At 46.7% G+C, this 26,932-nt stretch overlaps 1 protein-coding gene across 1 annotated transcript in view; it reads right to left on the bottom strand.

Moving 5' to 3' along the window:
* The window catches only part of LOC139570902 (protein tweety homolog 2-like), an 87,432-nt gene extending 62,685 nt beyond the window's left edge, over positions 1-24,747 (bottom strand). Inside the window, exon 1 of the mRNA XM_071393218.1 lies at positions 24,641-24,747. The gene's annotated coding sequence lies outside the window, so the exon portion shown is untranslated. The remainder of the gene's footprint in view (positions 1-24,640) is intronic.
* Between the last annotated feature and the right edge of the window lie 2,185 nt (positions 24,748-26,932).

The following is a 26,932-nucleotide window of genomic DNA, read 5'->3' as shown; positions in this document are numbered from 1 at the left end:
CTCTAGCAGAACTCTACTATGTCTAGTACTGGTCTCTAGCAGAACTCTACTATGTCTAGTACTGGTCGCTAGCAGAACTCTCCTATGTCTAGTACTGGTCTCTAGCAGAACTCTACTATGTCTAGTACTGGTCTCTAGCAGAACTCTACTATGTCTAGTACTGGTCGCTAGCAGAACTCTACTATGTCTAGTACTGGTCTCTAGCAGAACTCTACTATGTCTAGTACTGGCCTCTAGCAGAACTCTACTATGTCTAGTACTGGTCGCTAGCAGAACTCTACTATGTCTAGTACTGGTCTCTAGCAGAACTCTCCTATGTCTAGTACTGGCCTCTAGCAGAACTCTACTATGTCTAGTACTGGTCTCTAGCAGAACTCTACTATGTCTAGTACTGGTCTCTAGCAGAACTCTACTATGTCTAGTACTGGCCTCTAGCAGAACTCTACTTTGTCTAGTACTGGTCTCTAGCAGAACTACTATGTCTAGTACTGGTCTCTAGCAGAACTCTACTATGTCTAGTACTGGCCGCTAGCAGAACTCTACTATGTCTAGTACTGGCCTCTAGCAGAACTCTACTATGTCTAGTACTGGTCGCTAGCAGAACTCTACTATGTCTAGTACTGGCCTCTAGCAGAACTCTACTATGTCTAGTACTGGTCTCTAGCAGAACTCAACTATGTCTAGTACTGGTCGCTAGCAGAACTCTACTATGTCTAGTACTGGTCTCTAGCAGAACTCTCCTATGTCTAGTACTGGTCGCTAGCAGAACTCTCCTATGTCTAGTACTGGTCTCTAGCAGAACTCTACTATGTCTAGTACTGGTCTCTAGCAGAACTCTACTATGTCTAGTACTGGCCTCTAGCAGAACTCTACTATGTCTAGTACTGGTCTCTAGCAGAACTCTACTATGTCTAGTACTGGTCTCTAGCAGAACTCTACTATGTCTAGTACTGGTCTCTAGCAGAACTCTACTATGTCTAGTACTGGTCTCTAGCAGAACTCTACTATGTCTAGTACTGGTCTCTAGCAGAACTCTACTATGTCTAGTACTGGTCGATAGCAGAACTCTCCAATTCCATGCTACACCCAACTGTTAAATGCACACACCATATAGCCCAGGGGCCTAAGAAATGCCTACCGAAGAACATTATTAGAGCCAATGTCTTAAATCTTCCACCCCAAGTATTGTTGCTGTAGTATATACCGTACCAGTCAAAGATTTGGACACATCTACTCATTCAAGGGTTTTTCTATCTTTTTAAAAACTATTTTCTACATTGTAGAATAATAGTGAAGACATCAAAACTTAGAAATAACACAAATCTTAGACTAGGCTATGTTGACAGTATCAAAACCAATCCTAGTTCAGCTAGTATCTTAGATTAGGCTATGTTGACAGTATCAAAACCAATCCTAGTTCAGCTAGTATCTTAGACTAGGCTATGTTGACAGTATCAAAACCAATCCTAGTTCAGCTAGTATCTTAGACTAGGCTATATTGACAGTATCAAAACCAATCCTAGTTCAGCTAGTATCTTAGACTAGGCTATATTGACAGTATCAAAACCGATCCTAGTTCAGCTAGTATCTTAGACTAGGCTATGTTGACAGTATCAAAACCAGTCCTAGTTCAGCTAGTATCTTAGACTAGGCTATGTTGACAGTATCAAAACCAGTCCTAGTTCAGCTAGTATCTTAGACTAGACTATGTTGACAGGATCAAAACCAATCTTCAGTAAACAATCCAGTTATGTGCCAGTAAATTGCATCACCATACTTCAGTCTCCACCTTGGTGTTGTTGACACTCTCCTCAGGCCCCCTCAGTTTCCTGAATGAGTTCCAGTAGTAAGCTAGTGTTGTAACGCCACAGTTCCCTGAATGAGTTCCAGTAGTAAGCTAGTGTTGTAACGCCTCAGTTTCCTGAATGAGTTCCAGTAGTAAGCTAGTGTTGTAACGCCTCAGTTTCCTGAATGAGTTCCAGTAGTAAGCTAGTGTTGTAACGCCTCAGTTTCCTGAATGAGTTCCAGTAGTAAGCTAGTGTTGTAACGCCTCAGTTTCCTGAATGAGTTCCAGTAGTAAGCTAGTGTTGTAACGCCACAGTTCCCTGAATGAGTTCCAGTAGTAAGCTAGTGTTGTAACGCCTCAGTTTCCTGAATGAGTTCCAGTAGTAAGCTAGTGTTGTAACGCCTCAGTTTCCTGAATGAGTTCCAGTAGTAAGCTAGTGTTGTAACGCCTCAGTTTCCTGAATGAGTTCCAGTAGTAAGCTAGTGTTGTAACGCCTCAGTTTCCTGAATGAGTTCCAGTAGTAAGCTAGTGTTGTAACGCCACAGTTTCCTGAGCTGCATAACACACACACTGACGCACACACACACCAAATACCATATCATACCATACATACAGTACCAATCAAATGTTTGGACACACCTACTCATTCAAGAGTTTTTCTGTATTTTTATAATTTTTTCTACATTGTAGAATAATAGTGAAGACATCAAAATTATGAAATAACACATATGGAATCATGTAGTAACCAAGAAAGTGTTAAAAAAATCAAAATTCATTTTAGATTTTAGATTCTTCAAAGTAGCCACCCTTTGCCTTGATGACAGCTTTGCACACTCTTGGCATTCTCTCAACCAGCTTCATGAGGTAGTCACCTGGAATGCATTTCAATTAACAGGTGTGCCTTGTTAAAAGTTAATTTGTGGAATTTCTTTCCTTCTTAATGCGTTTGAGGCAATTAGTTGTGTTGTGACAAGGTAGGGGTGGTACACAGAAGATAGCCCTATTTAGTAAAAGACCAAGTCCATATTATGGCAAGAACATCTCAAATAAACAAAGAGAAACGACAGTCCATCATTACTTTAAGACAGAAAGTTTCTTCAAGTGCAGTCGCAAAAACCCTCATGTGCAATGTAGAAAATTGTAAAAATAAAGAAAAACCCTTGAGTAGGTGTGTCTAAACTTTTGATTGGTGCTGTATATACAGTATATAGTACTATTGTTCCTGCCGTATGGGTCAACAGTAGTGAAATTCATAGGGAATAGAGTACCACTTGGAACACAGTAACCTGACAGTATGGAGCCAGAGAGCACAGCTATGTGGTAAGACAGTAAGGACACTATGTAACACATCCCCCTCTCCTGCCCAGGTCCCTAGGGATGGTCTCTGATTGCCAGGAAACTGCTCTGATGCCCTGCCCCCACCACCTGCCGCCTAACGTTCATCTTTCACCCCAGCCCGACCAACAGGAAGGAGAAGTGGGACCCTGACAGCCCATAGGTCTGCCTGGCCTGGAAGGAGAGGTGGAAGCCTCACAGCCTCTTGGTCTACCTGGCCTGGAAGGAGAGGTGGAAGCCTCACAGCCTATAGGTCTGCCTGACCTGGAAGGAGAGGTGGACGCCTCACAGCCTATAGGTCTGCCTGGCCTGGAAGGAGAGGTGGAAGCCTCACAGCCTATAGGTCTGCCTGGCCTGGAAGGAGAGGTGGAAGCCTCACAGCCTATTGGTCTGCCTGGCCTGGAAGGAGAGGTGGAAGCCTCACAGCCTATAGATCTGCCTGGCCTGGAAGGAGAGGTGGAAGCCTCACAGCCTATAGGTCTGCCTGGCCTGGAAGGAGAGGTGGAAGCCTCACAGCCTATAGGTCTGCCTGGCCTGGAAGAAGAGGTAGAAGCCTCACAGCCTATAGGTCTGCCTGGCCTGGAAGGAGAGGTGGAAGCCTCACAGCCTATAGGTCTGCCTGGCCTGGAAGGAGAGGTGGAAGCCTCACAGCCTATTGGTCTACCTGGCCTGGAAGGAGAGGTGGAAGCCTCACAGCCTATAGGTCTGCCTGGCCTGGAAGGAGAGGTGGAAGCCTCACAGCCTATAGGTCTGCCTGGCCTGGAAGGAGACGTGGAAGCCTCACAGCCTATAGGTCTGCCTGGCCTGGAAGGAGAGGTGGAAGGATATCTCTGGTGTGGCTAACTATGAATGAAACGTATGAATCTGTGTCTGCAGTTCGTCCCTGCAACTGACAGACTAGAACTGATAGTCTCCTGTTCAGTAAGGGGCATGACGTCCCAAAATGTTTTGTAACACAACATGAATATCTGTCTTCTTAGAGAGACAGGTAATACCTTCCCGTTTCAAAACGTTTCCACCTTCTGAACACAACCCAGGTAATGCCTAGTCTAGCAGGTTGCCAGAGTAGAGTGGTTATTTACATGGGGCCGAGGTCTGCCGCCAAACCATCAGTGGCCCTGTGCGCTGTTTCACTCTGTGCCTTGGCTGTGTGGCCCCTAGCTGTGTGGCCCCTGGCTGTGTGGCCCCTGGCTGTGTGGCTGGCTGTGTGGCCCCTGGCTGTGTGGCCCCTGGCTGTGTGGCCCCTAGCTGTGTGGCCCCTGGCTGTGTGGCCCCTGTGTGGCCCCTGGCTGTGTGGACCCTGGCTGTGCAGCCCCTGGCTGTGTGGCCCCTGGCTGTGTGGCCCCTGGCTGTGTCTCAGTCAGGGGCCACAGTCTCAGTCTCTCTCAGTCTCTCACCACAGAGAGAAGAGGCTGCCAGCACAGTCACACAGTGACAGACACAGGTTGTGTCTCAAGTGGCACTCCATTCCCTATATAGTGACCAGGCTGGTCCAAAGTAGTGCACTATATAGGGTATAGAGTGTCATTTGGGACACAAGACAGAGAGCTGATAGAACCACTGTTCATTTAAGAGGGGGGATTTGACCAGACAACACGCCTCAGCGTCATCAAACCAGATAAGCTGGTTGGAATTGGGGAACATTTGAGGAGACATCTTAGGAACTGTGGGGAGTTTCCAACACTCTACCTCCCTGCATTTACACTGCCACAAATGGTATTTATAAAACATGTTAGTTACTACTTCCTGTTCTGGTTTAAATAAGGAAGTCTCTGTTTGTTTCCCTGGAGGACTGCTCACTACAATCAATACCAGCATAGCTTGCAGGCCCCGGGAATCACATTGGAATACCATGGGAAACTCCCGGTACATAAAACATCCTGGAGGTACAATCGTTCAAAAGATTGGGGTCACTTAGAAATGTCCTTGTTTTTGAAAGAAAAGCAATTTTTTGTCCATTATAATAACATCAAACTGATCAGAAATACAGTGTAGACATTGTGAATGTTTTAAATGAATATTGTAGCTGGAAACAGCTGATTCTTTATGGAATATCTACATAGGCGTACAGAGGCACATTATAAGCAACCATCACTCCTGTGTTCCAATGGCATGTTGTGGCATGTTGACTATTACTACCTTCTGACTAACAGACCCTCTACTACCCCAGACTGTTACTACCTTCTAACAGACCCTCTACTACCCCAGACTATTACTACCTTCTGACTAACAGACCCTCTACTGCCCCAGACTATTACTACCTTCTGACTAACAGACCCTCTACTACCCCAGACTGTTACTACCTTCTGTCTAACAGACCCTCTACTGCCCCAGACTGTTACTACCTTCTGACTAACAGACCCTCTACTGCCCCAGACTATTACTACCTTCTGACTAACAGACCCTCTACTACCCCAGACTGTTACTACCTTCTGACTAACAGACCATCTACTACCCCAGACTGTTACTACCTTCTGTCTAACAGACCCTCTACTACCCCAGACTGTTACTACCTTCTGTCTAACAGACCCTCTACTACCCCAGACTATTACTACCTTCTGACTAACAGACCCTCTACTACCCCAGACTGTTACTACCTTCTAACAGACCCTCTACTACCCCAGACTGTTACTACCTTCTGACTAACAGACCATCTACTACCCCAGACTGTTACTATCTTCTAACAGACCCTCTACTACCCCCAGACTGTTACTAGCTTCTAACAGACCCTCTACTACCCCAGACTGTTACTATCTTCTAACAGACCCTCTACTACCCCCAGACTGTTACTATCTTCTAACAGACCATCTACTACCCCAGACTGTTACTATCTTCTAACAGACCATCTACTACCCCAGACTGTTACTATCTTCTAACAGACCCTCTACTACCCCCAGACTGTTACTATCTTCTAACAGACCATCTACTACCCCAGACTGTTACTATCTTCTAACAGACCCTCTACTACCCCCAGACTGTTACTAGCTTCTAACAGACCCTTTACTACCCCAGACTGTTACTACAATTGATCATTAGAAAACCCTTTTGCAATTATGTTAGCACAGCTGAAAACTGTTGTCCTGATTAAAGAAGCAATAAAACTGGCCTTCTCTAGACTAGTTGAGTATCTGGAGCATCTGGAGTGTGTGTGCGTGGTATGAGTGTGCGTGGTGTGTGTGCGTGGTGTGTGTGCTTGGTGTGTGTGCTTGCGTGGTGTGCGTGTGTGTATAACCTGGATGTTTAGAGGGAGATATGAGAGTAACGTGTCCAGAAACACTGAAAGGAGCTGAACCACCATTAGTACAGACAGATGGAGAGATAATCCCTGTTCTACTTCCTGACTAACAGACCCTCTACTGCCCCAGACTATTACTACCTTCTAACAGACCCTCTACTGCCCCAGACTATTACTACCTTCTAACAGACCCTCTACTACCCCAGACTGTTACTACCTTCTAACAGACCCTCTACTACCCCAGACTGTTACTACCTTCTAACAGACCCTCTACTACCCCAGACTGTTACTACCTTCTAACAGACCCTCTACTACCCCAGACTGTTACTACCTTCTAACAGACCCTCTACTACCCCAGACTGTTACTACCTTCTAACAGACCCTATACTACCCCAGACTATTACTACCTTCTAACAGACCCTCTACTACCCCAGACTGTTACTACCTTCTAACAGACCCTCTACTACCCCAGACTATTACTACCTTCTAACAGACCCTCTACTACCCCAGACTGTTACTACCTTCTAACAGACCCTCTACTACCCCAGACTGTTACTACCTTCTAACAGACCCTCTACTACCCCAGACTGTTACTACCTTCTAACAGACCCTCTACTACCCCAGACTATTACTACCTTCTAACAGACCCTCTACTGCCCCAGACTGTTACTACCTTCTAACAGACCCTCTACTACCCCAGACTATTACTACCTTCTAACAGACCCTCTACTGCCCCAGACTATAACTACCTTCTAACAGACCCTCTACTACCCCAGACTATTACTACCTTCTAACAAACCCTCTACTACCCCAGACTATTACTACCTTCTAACAGACCCTCTACTACCCCAGACTATTACTACCTTCTAACAGACCCTCTACTGCCCCAGACTATAACTACCTTCTAACAGACCCTCTACTACCCCAGACTATTACTACCTTCTGTCTAACAGACCCTCTACTACCCCAGACTATTACTACCTTCTAACAAACCCTCTACTACCCCAGACTATTACTACCTTCTGTCTAACAGACCCTCTACTACCCCAGACTGTTACTACCTTCTAACAGACCCTCTACTACCCCAGACTGTTACTACCTTCTGTCTAACAGACCCTCTACTGCCCCAGACTATTACTACCTTCTGTCTAACAGACCCTCTACTACCCCAGACTATTACTACCTTCTAACAGACCCTCTACTACCCCAGACTGTTACTACCTTCTGACTAACAGACCCTCTACTACCCCAGACTATTACTACCTTCTGTCTAACAGACCCTCTACTACCCCAGACTGTTACTACCTTCTAACAGACCCTCTACTACCCCAGACTGTTACTACCTTCTAACAGACCCTCTACTACCCCAGACTATAACTACCTTCTGTCTAACAGACCCTCTACTACCCCAGACTATTACTACCTTCTGTCTAACAGACCCTCTACTACCCCAGACTATTACTACCTTCTAACAAACCCTCTACTGCCCCAGACTGTTACTACCTTCTAACAGACCCTCTACTACCCCAGACTGTTACTACCTTCTGACTAACAGACCCTCTACTACCCCAGACTATTACTACCTTCTAACAGACCCTCTACTACCCCAGACTGTTACTACCTTCTAACAGACCCTCTACTACCCCAGAATATTACTACCTTCTAACAGACCCTCTACTACCCCAGACTGTTACTACCTTCTGTCTAACAGACCCTCTACTACCCCAGACTGTTACTACCTTCTAACAGACCCTCTACTACCCCAGACTATTACTACCTTCTAACAGACCCTCTACTACCCCAGACTGTTACTACCTTCTGTCTAACAGACCCTCTACTACCCCAGACTGTTACTACCTTCTAACAGACCCTCTACTACCCCAGAATATTACTACCTTCTAACAGACCCTCTACTACCCCAGACTATTACTACCTTCTAACAGACCCTCTACTACCCCAGAATATTACTACCTTCTAACAGACCCTCTACTACCCCAGACTGTTACTACCTTCTAACAGACCCTCTACTACCCCAGAATATTACTACCTTCTAACAGACCCTCTACTACCCCAGACTGTTACTACCTTCTGACTAACAGACCCTCTACTACCCCAGACTATTACTACCTTCTAACAGACCCTCTACTACCCCAGACTGTTACTACCTTCTAACAGACCCTCTACTACCCCAGAATATTACTACCTTCTAACAGACCCTCTACTACCCCAGACTGTTACTACCTTCTAACAGACCCTCTACTGCCCCAGACTATAACTACCTTCTAACAGACCCTCTACTACCCCAGACTATTACTACCTTCTAACAAACCCTCTACTACCCCAGACTATTACTACCTTCTGTCTAACAGACCCTCTACTACCCCAGACTGTTACTACCTTCTAACAGACCCTCTACTACCCCAGACTATTACTACCTTCTGTCTAACAGACCCTCTACTACCCCAGACTATTACTACCTTCTGTCTAACAGACCCTCTACTACCCCAGACTATTACTACCTTCTAACAAACCCTCTACTACCCCAGACTATTACTACCTTCTGTCTAACAGACCCTCTACTACCCCAGACTGTTACTACCTTCTAACAGACCCTCTACTACCCCAGACTGTTACTACCTTCTGTCTAACAGACCCTCTACTGCCCCAGACTATTACTACCTTCTGTCTAACAGACCCTCTACTACCCCAGACTATAACTACCTTCTGTCTAACAGACCCTCTACTACCCCAGACTATTACTACCTTCTGTCTAACAGACCCTCTACTACCCCAGACTATTACTACCTTCTAACAAACCCTCTACTACCCCAGACTATTACTACCTTCTGTCTAACAGACCCTCTACTACCCCAGACTGTTACTACCTTCTAACAGACCCTCTACTACCCCAGACTATTACTACCTTCTAACAGACCCTCTACTACCCCAGACTATTACTACCTTCTGTCTAACAGATCCTCTACTACCCCAGACTATTACTACCTTCTAACAAACCCTCTACTGCCCCAGACTGTTACTACCTTCTAACAGACCCTCTACTACCCCAGACTGTTACTACCTTCTGACTAACAGACCCTCTACTACCCCAGACTATTACTACCTTCTAACAGACCCTCTACTACCCCAGACTGTTACTACCTTCTAACAGACCCTCTACTACCCCAGAATATTACTACCTTCTAACAGCCCCTCTACTACCCCAGACTGTTACTACCTTCTGTCTAACAGACCCTCTACTACCCCAGACTGTTACTACCTTCTAACAGACCCTCTACTACCCCAGACTGTTACTACCTTCTGACTAACAGACCCTCTACTACCCCAGACTATTACTACCTTCTAACAGACCCTCTACTACCCCAGACTGTTACTACCTTCTAACAGACCCTCTACTACCCCAGAATATTACTACCTTCTAACAGACCCTCTACTACCCCAGACTGTTACTACCTTCTAACAGACCCTCTACTACCCCAGACTATTACTACCTTCTGTCTAACAGACCCTCTACTGCCCCAGACTGTTACTACCTTCTGTCTAACAGACCCTCTACTACCCCAGACTGTTACTACCTTCTAACAGACCCTCTACTGCCCCAGACTGTTACTACCTTCTGTCTAACAGACCCTCTACTACCCCAGACTGTTACTACCTTCTGACTAACAGACCCTCTACTACCCCAGACTGTTACTACCTTCTAACAGACCCTCTACTACCCCAGACTGTTACTACCTTCTGTCTAACAGACCCTCTACTACCCCAGAATATTACTACCTTCTAACAGACCCTCTACTACCCCAGACTGTTACTACCTTCTGACTAACAGACCCTCTACTACCCCAGACTATTACTACCTTCTAACAGACCCTCTACTACCCCAGACTGTTACTACCTTCTAACAGACCCTCTACTACCCCAGAATATTACTACCTTCTAACAGACCCTCTACTACCCCAGACTGTTACTACCTTCTAACAGACCCTCTACTGCCCCAGACTGTTACTACCTTCTGTCTAACAGACCCTCTACTACCCCAGACTGTTACTACCTTCTGACTAACAGACCCACTACTACCCCAGACTGTTACTACCTTCTAACAGACCCTCTACTACCCCAGACTGTTACTACCTTCTGTCTAACAGACCCTCTACTACCCCAGACTGTTACTACCTTCTAACAGACCCTCTACTACCTCAGAATATTACTACCTTCTAACAGACCCTCTACTACCCCAGACTATTACTACCTTCTAACAGACCCTCTACTACCCCAGAATATTACTACCTTCTAACAGACCCTCTACTACCCCAGACTATTACTACCTTCTAACAGACCCTCTACTGCCCCAGACTATAACTACCTTCTAACAGACCCTCTACTACCCCAGACTATTACTACCTTCTGTCTAACAGACCCTCTACTACCCCAGACTATTACTACCTTCTAACAAACCCTCTACTACCCCAGACTATTACTACCTTCTGTCTAACAGACCCTCTACTACCCCAGACTGTTACTACCTTCTAACAGACCCTCTACTACCCCAGACTGTTACTACCTTCTGTCTAACAGACCCTCTACTGCCCCAGACTATTACTACCTTCTGTCTAACAGACCCTCTACTACCCCAGACTATTACTACCTTCTAACAGACCCTCTACTACCCCAGACTGTTACTACCTTCTGACTAACAGACCCTCTACTACCCCAGACTATTACTACCTTCTGTCTAACAGACCCTCTACTACCCCAGACTGTTACTACCTTCTAACAGACCCTCTACTACCCCAGACTGTTACTACCTTCTAACAGACCCTCTACTACCCCAGACTATAACTACCTTCTGTCTAACAGACCCTCTACTACCCCAGACTATTACTACCTTCTGTCTAACAGACCCTCTACTACCCCAGACTATTACTACCTTCTAACAAACCCTCTACTGCCCCAGACTGTTACTACCTTCTAACAGACCCTCTACTACCCCAGACTGTTACTACCTTCTGACTAACAGACCCTCTACTACCCCAGACTATTACTACCTTCTAACAGACCCTCTACTACCCCAGACTGTTACTACCTTCTAACAGACCCTCTACTACCCCAGAATATTACTACCTTCTAACAGACCCTCTACTACCCCAGACTGTTACTACCTTCTGTCTAACAGACCCTCTACTACCCCAGACTGTTACTACCTTCTAACAGACCCTCTACTACCCCAGACTATTACTACCTTCTAACAGACCCTCTACTACCCCAGACTGTTACTACCTTCTGTCTAACAGACCCTCTACTACCCCAGACTGTTACTACCTTCTAACAGACCCTCTACTACCCCAGAATATTACTACCTTCTAACAGACCCTCTACTACCCCAGACTATTACTACCTTCTAACAGACCCTCTACTACCCCAGAATATTACTACCTTCTAACAGACCCTCTACTACCCCAGACTGTTACTACCTTCTAACAGACCCTCTACTACCCCAGAATATTACTACCTTCTAACAGACCCTCTACTACCCCAGACTGTTACTACCTTCTGACTAACAGACCCTCTACTACCCCAGACTATTACTACCTTCTAACAGACCCTCTACTACCCCAGACTGTTACTACCTTCTAACAGACCCTCTACTACCCCAGAATATTACTACCTTCTAACAGACCCTCTACTACCCCAGACTGTTACTACCTTCTAACAGACCCTCTACTGCCCCAGACTATAACTACCTTCTAACAGACCCTCTACTACCCCAGACTATTACTACCTTCTAACAAACCCTCTACTACCCCAGACTATTACTACCTTCTGTCTAACAGACCCTCTACTACCCCAGACTGTTACTACCTTCTAACAGACCCTCTACTACCCCAGACTATTACTACCTTCTGTCTAACAGACCCTCTACTACCCCAGACTATTACTACCTTCTGTCTAACAGACCCTCTACTACCCCAGACTATTACTACCTTCTAACAAACCCTCTACTACCCCAGACTATTACTACCTTCTGTCTAACAGACCCTCTACTACCCCAGACTGTTACTACCTTCTAACAGACCCTCTACTACCCCAGACTGTTACTACCTTCTGTCTAACAGACCCTCTACTGCCCCAGACTATTACTACCTTCTGTCTAACAGACCCTCTACTACCCCAGACTATAACTACCTTCTGTCTAACAGACCCTCTACTACCCCAGACTATTACTACCTTCTGTCTAACAGACCCTCTACTACCCCAGACTATTACTACCTTCTAACAAACCCTCTACTACCCCAGACTATTACTACCTTCTGTCTAACAGACCCTCTACTACCCCAGACTGTTACTACCTTCTAACAGACCCTCTACTACCCCAGACTATTACTACCTTCTAACAGACCCTCTACTACCCCAGACTATTACTACCTTCTGTCTAACAGATCCTCTACTACCCCAGACTATTACTACCTTCTAACAAACCCTCTACTGCCCCAGACTGTTACTACCTTCTAACAGACCCTCTACTACCCCAGACTGTTACTACCTTCTGACTAACAGACCCTCTACTACCCCAGACTATTACTACCTTCTAACAGACCCTCTACTACCCCAGACTGTTACTACCTTCTAACAGACCCTCTACTACCCCAGAATATTACTACCTTCTAACAGCCCCTCTACTACCCCAGACTGTTACTACCTTCTGTCTAACAGACCCTCTACTACCCCAGACTGTTACTACCTTCTAACAGACCCTCTACTACCCCAGACTGTTACTACCTTCTGACTAACAGACCCTCTACTACCCCAGACTATTACTACCTTCTAACAGACCCTCTACTACCCCAGACTGTTACTACCTTCTAACAGACCCTCTACTACCCCAGAATATTACTACCTTCTAACAGACCCTCTACTACCCCAGACTGTTACTACCTTCTAACAGACCCTCTACTACCCCAGACTATTACTACCTTCTGTCTAACAGACCCTCTACTGCCCCAGACTGTTACTACCTTCTGTCTAACAGACCCTCTACTACCCCAGACTGTTACTACCTTCTAACAGACCCTCTACTGCCCCAGACTGTTACTACCTTCTGTCTAACAGACCCTCTACTACCCCAGACTGTTACTACCTTCTGACTAACAGACCCTCTACTACCCCAGACTGTTACTACCTTCTAACAGACCCTCTACTACCCCAGACTGTTACTACCTTCTGTCTAACAGACCCTCTACTACCCCAGAATATTACTACCTTCTAACAGACCCTCTACTACCCCAGACTGTTACTACCTTCTGACTAACAGACCCTCTACTACCCCAGACTATTACTACCTTCTAACAGACCCTCTACTACCCCAGACTGTTACTACCTTCTAACAGACCCTCTACTACCCCAGAATATTACTACCTTCTAACAGACCCTCTACTACCCCAGACTGTTACTACCTTCTAACAGACCCTCTACTGCCCCAGACTGTTACTACCTTCTGTCTAACAGACCCTCTACTACCCCAGACTGTTACTACCTTCTGACTAACAGACCCACTACTACCCCAGACTGTTACTACCTTCTAACAGACCCTCTACTACCCCAGACTGTTACTACCTTCTGTCTAACAGACCCTCTACTACCCCAGACTGTTACTACCTTCTAACAGACCCTCTACTACCTCAGAATATTACTACCTTCTAACAGACCCTCTACTACCCCAGACTATTACTACCTTCTAACAGACCCTCTACTACCCCAGAATATTACTACCTTCTAACAGACCCTCTACTACCCCAGACTGTTACTACCTTCTAACAGACCCTCTACTACCCCAGAATATTACTACCTTCTAACAGACCCTCTACTACCCCAGACTGTTACTACCTTCTGACTAACAGACCCTCTACTACCCCAGACTATTACTACCTTCTAACAGACCCTCTACTACCCCAGACTGTTACTACCTTCTAACAGACCCTCTACTACCCCAGAATATTACTACCTTCTAACAGACCCTCTACTACCCCAGACTGTTACTACCTTCTAACAGACCCTCTACTACCCCAGACTATTACTACCTTCTGTCTAACAGACCCTCTACTGCCCCAGACTGTTACTACCTTCTGTCTAACAGACCCTCTACTACCCCAGACTGTTACTACCTTCTAACAGACCCTCTACTGCCCCAGACTGTTACTACCTTCTGTCTAACAGACCCTCTACTACCCCCGACTGTTACTACCTTCTGACTAACAGACCCTCTACTACCCCAGACTGTTACTACCTTCTAACAGACCCTCTACTACCCCAGACTGTTACTACCTTCTAACAGACCCTCTACTACCCCAGACTGTTACTACCTTCTAACAGACCCTCTACTGCCCCAGACTGTTACTACCTTCTAACAGACCCTCTACTGCCCCAGACTGTTACTACCTTCTAACAGACCCTCTACTACCCCAGACTGTTACTACCTTCTGACTAACAGACCCTCTAATGCCCCAGACTGTTACTACCTTCTGACTAACAGACCCTCTACTGCCCCAGACTGTTACTACCTTCTAACAGACCCTCTACTACCCCAGACTGTTACTACCTTCTGACTAACAGACCCTCTACTGCCCCAGACTATTACTACCTTCTGACTATCAGACCCTCTACTACCCCAGACTATAACTACCTTCTAACAGACCCTCTACTGCCCCAGACTGTTACTACCTTCTAACAGACCCTCTACTACCCCAGACTGTTACTAACTTCTAACAGACCCTCTACTGCCCCAGACTATAACTACCTTCTAACAGACCCTCTACTGCCCCACACTATTACTACCTTCTGACTATCAGACCCTCTACTGCCCCAGACTGTTACTACCTTCTAACAGACCCTCTACTACCCCAGACTATTACTACCTTCTAACAGACCCTCTACTACCCCAGACTATAACTACCTTCTGTCTATCAGACCCTCTACTGCCCCAGACTGTTACTACCTTCTAACAGACCCTCTACTACCCCAGACTGTTACTACCTTCTAACAGACCCTCTACTACCCCAGACTATTACTACCTTCTAACAGACCCTCTACTACCCCAGACTGTTACTACCTTCTAACAGACCCTCTACTACCCCAGACTATTACTACCTTCTAACAGACCCTCTACTGCCCCAGACTATAACTACCTTCTAACAGACCCTCTACTACCCCAGACTATTACTACCTTCTAACAAACCCTCTACTACCCCAGACTATTACTACCTTCTAACAGACCCTCTACTACCCCAGACTATTACTACCTTCTAACAGACCCTCTACTGCCCCAGACTATAACTACCTTCTAACAGACCCTCTACTACCCCAGACTATTACTACCTTCTGTCTAACAGACCCTCTACTACCCCAGACTATTACTACCTTCTAACAAACCCTCTACTACCCCAGACTATTACTACCTTCTGTCTAACAGACCCTCTACTACCCCAGACTGTTACTACCTTCTAACAGACCCTCTACTACCCCAGACTGTTACTACCTTCTGTCTAACAGACCCTCTACTGCCCCAGACTATTACTACCTTCTGTCTAACAGACCCTCTACTACCCCAGACTATTACTACCTTCTAACAGACCCTCTACTACCCCAGACTGTTACTACCTTCTGACTAACAGACCCTCTACTACCCCAGACTATTACTACCTTCTGTCTAACAGACCCTCTACTACCCCAGACTGTTACTACCTTCTAACAGACCCTCTACTACCCCAGACTATAACTACCTTCTGTCTAACAGACCCTCTACTACCCCAGACTATTACTACCTTCTGTCTAACAGACCCTCTACTACCCCAGACTATTACTACCTTCTAACAAACCCTCTACTGCCCCAGACTGTTACTACCTTCTAACAGACCCTCTACTACCCCAGACTGTTACTACCTTCTGACTAACAGACCCTCTACTACCCCAGACTATTACTACCTTCTAACAGACCCTCTACTACCCCAGACTGTTACTACCTTCTAACAGACCCTCTACTACCCCAGAATATTACTACCTTCTAACAGACCCTCTACTACCCCAGACTGTTACTACCTTCTGTCTAACAGACCCTCTACTACCCCAGACTGTTACTACCTTCTAACAGACCCTCTACTACCCCAGACTATTACTACCTTCTAACAGACCCTCTACTACCCCAGACTGTTACTACCTTCTGTCTAACAGACCCTCTACTACCCCAGACTGTTACTACCTTCTAACAGACCCTCTACTACCCCAGAATATTACTACCTTCTAACAGACCCTCTACTACCCCAGACTATTACTACCTTCTAACAGACCCTCTACTACCCCAGAATATTACTACCTTCTAACAGACCCTCTACTACCCCAGACTGTTACTACCTTCTAACAGACCCTCTACTACCCCAGAATATTACTACCTTCTAACAGACCCTCTACTACCCCAGACTGTTACTACCTTCTGACTAACAGACCCTCTACTACCCCAGACTATTACTACCTTCTAACAGACCCTCTACTACCCCAGACTGTTACTACCTTCTAACAGACCCTCTACTACCCCAGAATATTACTACCTTCTAACAGACCCTCTACAACCCCAGACTGTTACTACCTTCTAACAGACCCTCTACTGCCCCAGACTATAACTACCTTCTAACAGACCCTCTACTACCCCAGACTATTACTACCTTCTAACAAACCCTCTACTACCCCAGACTATTACTACCTTCTGTCTAACAGACCCTCTACTACCCCAGACTGTTACTACCTTCTAACAGACCCTCTACTACCCCAGACTATTACTACCTTCTGTCTAACAGACCCTCTACTACCCCAGACTATTACTACCTTCTGTCTAACAGACCCTCTACTACCCCAGACTATTACTACCTTCTAACAAACCCTCTACTACCCCAGACTATTACTACCTTCTGTCTAACAGACCCTCTACTACCCCAGACTGTTACTACCTTCTAACAGACCCTCTACTACCCCAGACTGTTACTACCTTCTGTCTAACAGACCCTCTACTGCCCCAGACTATTACTACCTTCTGTCTAACAGACCCTCTACTACCCCAGACTATAACTACCTTCTGTCTAACAGACCCTCTACTACCCCAGACTATTACTACCTTCTGTCTAACAGACCCTCTACTACCCCAGACTATTACTACCTTCTAACAAACCCTCTACTACCCCAGACTATTACTACCTTCTGTCTAACAGACCCTCTACTACCCCAGACTGTTACTACCTTCTAACAGACCCTCTACTACCCCAGACTATTACTACCTTCTAACAGACCCTCTACTACCCCAGACTATTACTACCTTCTGTCTAACAGATCCTCTACTACCCCAGACTATTACTACCTTCTAACAAACCCTCTACTGCCCCAGACTGTTACTACCTTCTAACAGACCCTCTACTACCCCAGACTGTTACTACCTTCTGACTAACAGACCCTCTACTACCCCAGACTATTACTACCTTCTAACAGACCCTCTACTACCCCAGACTGTTACTACCTTCTAACAGACCCTCTACTACCCCAGAATATTACTACCTTCTAACAGCCCCTCTACTACCCCAGACTGTTACTACCTTCTGTCTAACAGACCCTCTACTACCCCAGACTGTTACTACCTTCTAACAGACCCTCTACTACCCCAGACTGTTACTACCTTCTGACTAACAGACCCTCTACTACCCCAGACTATTACTACCTTCTAACAGACCCTCTACTACCCCAGACTGTTACTACCTTCTAACAGACCCTCTACTACCCCAGAATATTACTACCTTCTAACAGACCCTCTACTACCCCAGACTGTTACTACCTTCTAACAGACCCTCTACTACCCCAGACTATTACTACCTTCTGTCTAACAGACCCTCTACTGCCCCAGACTGTTACTACCTTCTGTCTAACAGACAACCCTCTACTACCCCAGACTCTACTGCCTTCTACTAACAGACCCTCTACTACCCCAGACTGTTACTACCTTCTAACAGACCCTCTACTACCCCAGACTATTACTACCTTCTGTCTAACAGACCCTCTACTACCCCAGACTGTTACTACCTTCTGACTAACAGACCCTCTACTACCCCAGACTGTTACTACCTTCTAACAGACCCTCTACTACCCCAGACTGTTACTACCTTCTGTCTAACAGACCCTCTACTACCCCAGACTGTTACTACCTTCTAACAGACCCTCTACTACCCCAGAATATTACTACCTTCTAACAGACCCTCTACTACCCCAGACTATTACTACCTTCTAACAGACCCTCTACTACCCCAGAATATTACTACCTTCTAACAGACCCTCTACTACCCCAGACTGTTACTACCTTCTAACAGACCCTCTACTACCCCAGAATATTACTACCTTCTAACAGACCCTCTACTACCCCAGACTGTTACTACCTTCTGACTAACAGACCCTCTACTACCCCAGACTATTACTACCTTCTAACAGACCCTCTACTACCCCAGACTGTTACTACCTTCTAACAGACCCTCTACTACCCCAGAATATTACTACCTTCTAACAGACCCTCTACTACCCCAGACTGTTACTACCTTCTAACAGACCCTCTACTACCCCAGACTATTACTACCTTCTGTCTAACAGACCCTCTACTACCCCAGACTGTTACTACCTTCTAACAGACCCTCTACTACCCCAGACTATTACTACCTTCTAACAGACCCTCTACTACCCCAGACTATTACTACCTTCTGTCTAACAGACCCTCTACTACCCCAGACTGTTACTACCTTCTGACTAACAGACCCTCTACTACCCCAGACTGTTACTACCTTCTAACAGACCCTCTACTACCCCAGACTGTTACTACCTTCTGTCTAACAGACCCTCTACTACCCCAGACTGTTACTACCTTCTAACAGACCCTCTACTACCTCAGAATATTACTACCTTCTAACAGACCCTCTACTACCCCAGACTATTACTACCTTCTAACAGACCCTCTACTACCCCAGAATATTACTACCTTCTAACAGACCCTCTACTACCCCAGACTGTTACTACCTTCTAACAGACCCTCTACTACCCCAGAATATTACTACCTTCTAACAGACCCTCTACTACCCCAGACTGTTACTACCTTCTGACTAACAGACCCTCTACTACCCCAGACTATTACTACCTTCTAACAGACCCTCTACTACCCCAGACTGTTACTACCTTCTAACAGACCCTCTACTACCCCAGAATATTACTACCTTCTAACAGACCCTCTACTACCCCAGACTGTTACTACCTTCTAACAGACCCTCTACTACCCCAGACTATTACTACCTTCTGTCTAACAGACCCTCTACTGCCCCAGACTGTTACTACCTTCTGTCTAACAGACCCTCTACTACCCCAGACTGTTACTACCTTCTAACAGACCCTCTACTGCCCCAGACTGTTACTACCTTCTGTCTAACAGACCCTCTACTACCCCAGACTGTTACTACCTTCTGACTAACAGACCCTCTACTACCCCAGACTGTTACTACCTTCTAACAGACCCTCTACTACCCCAGACTGTTACTACCTTCTAACAGACCCTCTACTACCCCAGACTGTTACTACCTTCTAACAGACCCTCTACTGCCCCAGACTGTTACTACCTTCTAACAGACCCTCTACTGCCCCAGACTGTTACTACCTTCTAACAGACCCTCTACTACCCCAGACTGTTACTACCTTCTGACTAACAGACCCTCTACTGCCCCAGACTGTTACTACCTTCTGACTAACAGACCCTCTACTGCCCCAGACTGTTACTACCTTCTAACAGACCCTCTACTACCCCAGACTGTTACTACCTTCTGACTAACAGACCCTCTACTGCCCCAGACTATTACTACCTTCTGACTATCAGACCCTCTACTACCCCAGACTATAACTACCTTCTAACAGACCCTCTACTGCCCCAGACTGTTACTACCTTCTAACAGACCCTCTACTACCCCAGACTGTTACTAACTTCTAACAGACCCTCTACTGCCCCAGACTATAACTACCTTCTAACAGACCCTCTACTGCCCCACACTATTACTACCTTCTGACTATCAGACCCTCTACTGCCCCAGACTGTTACTACCTTCTAACAGACCCTCTACTACCCCAGACTATTACTACCTTCTAACAGACCCTCTACTACCCCAGACTATAACTACCTTCTGTCTATCAGACCCTCTACTGCCCCAGACTGTTACTACCTTCTAACAGACCCTCTACTACCCCAGACTGTTACTACCTTCTAACAGACCCTCTACTGCCCCAGACTATAACTACCTTCTAACAGACCCTCTACTGCCCCAGACTGTTACTACCTTCTAACAGACCCTCTACTGCCCCAGTTAATTACTACCTTCTAACAGACCCTCTACTACCCCAGACTGTTACTACCTTCTAACAGACCCTCTACTGCCCCAGACTGTTACTACCTTCTAACAGACCCTCTACTGCCCCAGACTGTTACTACCTTCTAACAGACCCTCTCCTGCCCCAGACTGTTACTACCTTCTAACAGACCCTCTACTACCCCAGACTATAACTACCTTCTAACAGACCCTCTACTGCCCCAGACTATTACTACCTTCTAACAGACCCTCTACTGCCCCAGACTGTTACTACCTTCTAACAGACCCTCTACTACCCCAGACTATTACTACCTTCTAACAAACCCTCTACTGCCCCAGACTATTACTACCTTCTGTCTAACAGACCCTCTACTACCCCAGACTATTACTACCTTCTGTCTAACAGACCCTCTACTACCCCAGACTATAACTACCTTCTAACAGACCCTCTACTACCCCAGACTATTACTACCTTCTAACAGACCCTCTACTACCCCAGACTATAACTACCTTCTAACAGACCCTCTACTACCCCAGACTGTTACTACCTTCTGTCTAACAGACCCTCTACTACCCCAGACTATTACTACCTTCTAACAGACCCTCTACTACCCCAGACTATTACTACCTTCTAACAGACCCTCTACTACCCCAGACTATTACTACCTTCTGACTAACAGACCCTCTACTACCCCAGACTATTACTACCTTCTGACTCCACTTCCTCACCTGCTCCCCTAACTCCATACCCCTCCCTCATATCCTCACCCTCTGTTACTGCACCTCACCCCTCTACCACTCCTCTATTCATCACCCTGTTACTGCACCTCACCTGTCTACCACTCCTCTATTCATCACCCTGTTACTGCACCTCACCCCTCTACCACTCCTCTATTCATCACCCTGTTACTGCACCTCACCCCTCTACCACTCCTCTATTCATCACCCTGTTACTGCACCTCATCCCTCTACCACTCCTCTATTCATCACCCTGTTACTGCACCTCACCCCTCTACCACTCCTCTATTCATCACCCTGTTACTGCACCTCACCCATCTACCACTCCTCTATTCATCACCCTGTTACTGCACCTCACCCCTCTCCCACTCCTCTATTCATCACCCTGTTACTGCACCTCACCCCTCTACCACTCCTCTATTCATCACCCTGTTACTGCACCTCACCCCTCTACCACTCCTCTATTCATCACCCTGTTACTGCACCTCACCCCTCTCCCACTCCTCTATTCATCACCCTGTTACTGCACCTCACCTGTCTACCACTCCTCTATTCATCACCCTGTTACTGCACCTCAACCCTCTACCTCTCCTCTATTCATCACCCTGTTACTGCACCTCACCCCTCTCCCACTCCTCTATTCATCACCCTGTCACTGCACCTCACCCCTCTACCACTCCTCTATTCATCACCCTGTTACTGCACCTCACCCCTCTACCTCTCCTCTATCCATCACCCTGTTACTGCATCTCACCCCTCTCCCACTCCTCTATTCATCACCCTGTTACTGCACCTCAACCCTCTCCCACTCCTCTATTCATCACCCTGTTACTGCACCTCACCCCTCTACCTCTCCTCTATTCATCACCCTGTTACTGCCTCTCACCCCTCTACCACTCCTCTATTCATCACCCTGTTACTGCACCTCACCCCTCTACCACTCCTCTATTCATCACCCTGTTGCTGCACCTCTCCCCTCTACCACTCCTCTATTCATCACCCTGTTACTGCACCTCACCCCTCTACCACTCCTCTATTCATCACCCTGTTACTGCACCTCACCCCTCTACCACTCCTCTATTCATCACCCTGTTACTGCACCTCACCCCTCTACCACTCCTCTATTAATCACCCTGTTACTGCACCTCAACCCTCTACCTCTCCTCTATCCATCACCCTGTTACTGCACCTCACCCCTCTCCCACTCCTCTATCCATCACCCTGTTACTGCACCTCACCCCTCTCCCACTCCTCTATCCATCACCCTGTTACTGCACCTCACCCCTCTACCACTCCTCTATTCATCACCCTGTTACTGCCTCTCACCCCTCTACCACTCCTCTATTCATCACCCTGTTACTGCACCTCACCCCTCTACCACTCCTCTATTCATCACCCTGTTGCTGCACCTCACCCCTCTACCACTCCTCTATTCATCACCCTGTTACTGCACCTCACCCCTCTCCCACTCCTCTATTCATCACCCTGTTACTGCACCTCACCTGTCTACCATTCCTCTATTCATCACCCTGTTACTGCACCTCACCCCTCTACCACTCCTCTATTCATCACCCTGTCACTGCACCTCAGCCCTCTACCACTCCTCTATTCATCACCCTGTTACTGCACCTCACCCCTCTCCCACTCCTCTATTCATCACCCTGTTACTGCACCTCACCCCTCTACCACTCCTCTATTCATCACCCTGTTACTGCACCTCAACCCTCTACCACTCCTCTATTCATCACCCTGTTACTGCACCTCACCCCTCTCACACTCCTCTATTCATCACCCTGCTACTGCACCTCACCCCTCTACCACTCCTCTATTCATCACCCCATTACTGCACCTCACCCCTCTACCTCTCCTCTATCCATCACCCTGTTACTGCACCTCACCCCTCTCCCACTCCTCTATCCATCACCCTGTTACTGCACCTCACCCCTCTCCCACTCCTCTATTCATCACCCTGTTACTGCACCTCACCTGTCTACCACTCCTCTATTCATCACCCTGTTACTGCACCTCACCCCTCTACCACTCCTCTATTCATCACCCTGTCACTGCACCTCACCCCTCTACCACTCCTCTATTCATCACCCCATTACTGCACCTCACCCCTCTACCTCTCCTCTATCCATCACCCTGTTACTGCACCTCACCCCTCTACCTCTCCTCTATTCATCATCCTGTTACTGCCTCTCACCCCTCTACCACTCCTCTATTCATCACCCTGTTACTGCACCTCACCCCTCTACCACTCCTCTATTCATCACCCTGTTACTGCACCTCACCCCTCTACCACTCCTCTATTCATCACCCTGTTGCTGCACCTCACCCCTCTACCACTCCTCTATTCATCACCCCATTACTGCACCTCACCCCTCTACCTCTCCTCTATCCATCACCCTGTTACTGCACCTCACCCCTCTACCACTCCTCTATTCATCACCCTGTTACTGCACCTCACCCCTCTACCACTCCTCTATCCATCACCCTGTTACTGCACCTCACCCCTCTCCCACTCCTCTATCCATCACCCTGTTACTGCACCTCACCCCTCTACCTATCCTTTATTCATCACCCTGTTACTGCACCTCACCCCCACTACACCCCCCACTTCCATTCCATCCACCCCCTCTAAACCCCCACTTCTATTCCATCACCCCCCCACCCCCTACCACACTCCACGGGCTGGAAGCAGGTCACCACCAGAAGGGACCAGGCCCAGGACTGGGGGATCATAAGGGGATAGAGGCCCCCCGGGGCGTGTGATTTTACTGGGACAGATGATGAACCCTCCATTAACAAAGGAAACCTTTGTTTCCTTTGTAAACTAAGCTTGTAGTTGTTATTTACCGAACTGGATAACAACATACCACTACAGTCATATTTACAGAGTCCGTAACAACATACCACTACAGTGATATTTACAGAGTCCATAACAACATACCACTACAGTGATATTTACAGAGTCCATAACAACATACCACTACAGTGATATTTACAGAGTCCATAACAACATACCACTACAGTGATATTTACAGAGTCCGTAACAACATACCACTACAGTCATATTTACAGAGTCTACTGAGCTGTGTCCTGGGATCTTACCAAGCTGTTGATGCCACCCAGAGTGTGGTTGGCATTGTGGAGGGAGTAGGTCAGCTGGTACACCCCGTCATTGGTCTGACTGTTACCATAGAAACCCACTCCAACAGCAGAGCTGCAACAGAAGAAATAAACATTAAAAACAGAGAACCTTTTTAATTTCTTCATGTTCACATTGGAACTAAATCTGGGTCCAAATCAAGTATCAAACAAAATAGTTGTGGAAAGATTTGAGGGGCGGGGCACTTTGTTTCATCTTCATCTGTAACTCAATCAGAGATGTCTCCCACAATACTGCCTGTCTGCCATTTGCAGCCCATTACAGCACAGTTAACTATAGGAAGAAGAGAGGTCTCTGAAGGGTGATTACAGCTCTCGCCTTTCCTTCTCTCTTTCCTCCAATATCTCCTCCTTCTTTCCTTCCTTCCGCTCATCTGTCTCCTCACCCCGTCTCTAGACTTCACACTTAGCATCATTTGTCATTGTGTCGTTGTGACGCATTGGTTAAATATATCCTCTTTCTCTGTAGAGGAAACATCTATCTCTCTCAAGTACAGGACACTCTGATACCCTGTTTCACACTACTGAGCCAAACTGAGCTGCACTGGCATGGTTACCGAGCCACCTTGCTGAAACTGACTGTTCTGTAATAGGACAACTTGGGTCATTATGCCCAGAGGACCTCTATACCAGGCGGTGTCAGAGGACCTGTATACCATGCGGTGTCAGAGGACCTGTATACCAGGCGGTGTCAGAGGACCTGTATACCAGGCGGTGTCAGAGGACCTCTATACCAGGCGGTGTCAGAGAACCTTTACCCCAGAATGGACAGGCTGCTCTGACATAGATAATGACTCCAGTACATCACTGGGGCCCAGCTCCCTGCCATCCAGGACCTCTATACCAGGCGGTGTCAGAGGACCTGTACCCCAGAATGGACAGGCTGCTCTGACATGGATAATGACTCCAGTACATCACTGGGGCCCAGCTCCCTGCCATCCAGGACCTCTATACCAGGCGGTGTCAGAGGACCTGTACCCCAGAATGGACAGGCTGCTCTGACATGGATAATGACTCCAGTACATCACTGGGGCCCAGCTCCCTGCCATCCAGTACCTCTATACCAGGCGGTGTCAGAGGAAGGCCCTAAAAGTAGCTAAAGACTCTAGCCACCCAAGTCATAGACTGTTGTCACTGCTACCGCATGGCAAGCGGTACCGATGCACCATATAGACAGTGCATTCGGAAAGTATTCAGACCCCTTCCCTTTTTCCACATTTTGTTATATTACAGCTTTATTCTAAAATAGATTAAATACATTTTTCCCTTATCAATCTACACACAATACCCCATAATGCCATCACAACACCCCATAATGACATCACAACACCCCATAATGACATCACAATACCCCATTAAGAACAAAGCGAAACCCTTTTTTTTTTTTTTGAATGGTAAATTTTTTGGTATCCTTCCCCAGACCTGTGCCTCAACACAATCCTGTCTCGGAGCTCTACGGATAATTCCTTCGACTCCGTGGCTTGGTTTTTGCTCTGACATACACTGTCAACTGTGGGACCTCATAGAGACAGGTGTGTGCCTTTCCTAATCATCATGTCCAGTCAACTGAATTGACCATAGGTGGACTCCAATCAAGTTGTAAAAACAAAATAAGTGTTCTAATCACACCGGTTTGAGCGAAAACTGCGGAGACCACTGTTGAATGATCACACTCGTGTGTTCGTACGTGTCAAAGGTTAAATCAACCCAAATCCCAAACACCACAGCCCCATGGGACTAGACACAGACAGAAACCTGTCTGGCACCATGCATTCTCAACGTTCCTTTAGGCTGTGCTGTAACAGGACACGTTTGCCTAGACATTACAATGCTACTACCTCCCAGTAGACCTGTACTCATGTCCCCCACTAATAATGATACTCGTCCATCACATCTGGTACCAGTGAGCTCATTCTGTTAGAGGTCACAGGTCAGACACACTGGGACAGGTTTTAGGGAGGTTCTGTGCCCCTGAGGATGTAAGTCATCAATCACTGTATTGGACAGAGCAGACCAGGATCTCTGTCATGGTGCACCAACCCCCATCCCACCCTGTATATACACTGACCTTCATATCCTTCAGTCATTCACTAGCTGCCAATGTTCTAGTCTGGTCACTAACTAACTGCCAATGTTCTAGAGTCTGGTCACTAACTAACTGCCAATGTTCTAGAGTCTGGTCACTAACTAACTGCCAATGTTCTAGAGTCTGGTCACTAACTAACTGCCAATGTT

Source organism: Salvelinus alpinus, chromosome 1, assembly GCF_045679555.1.
Source record: "Salvelinus alpinus chromosome 1, SLU_Salpinus.1, whole genome shotgun sequence".
NCBI lineage: Eukaryota > Metazoa > Chordata > Actinopteri > Salmoniformes > Salmonidae > Salvelinus > Salvelinus alpinus.
The sequence above is the reverse complement of the archived record's forward strand: the minus strand, read 5'-3'. Positions and strand labels throughout refer to the sequence as shown.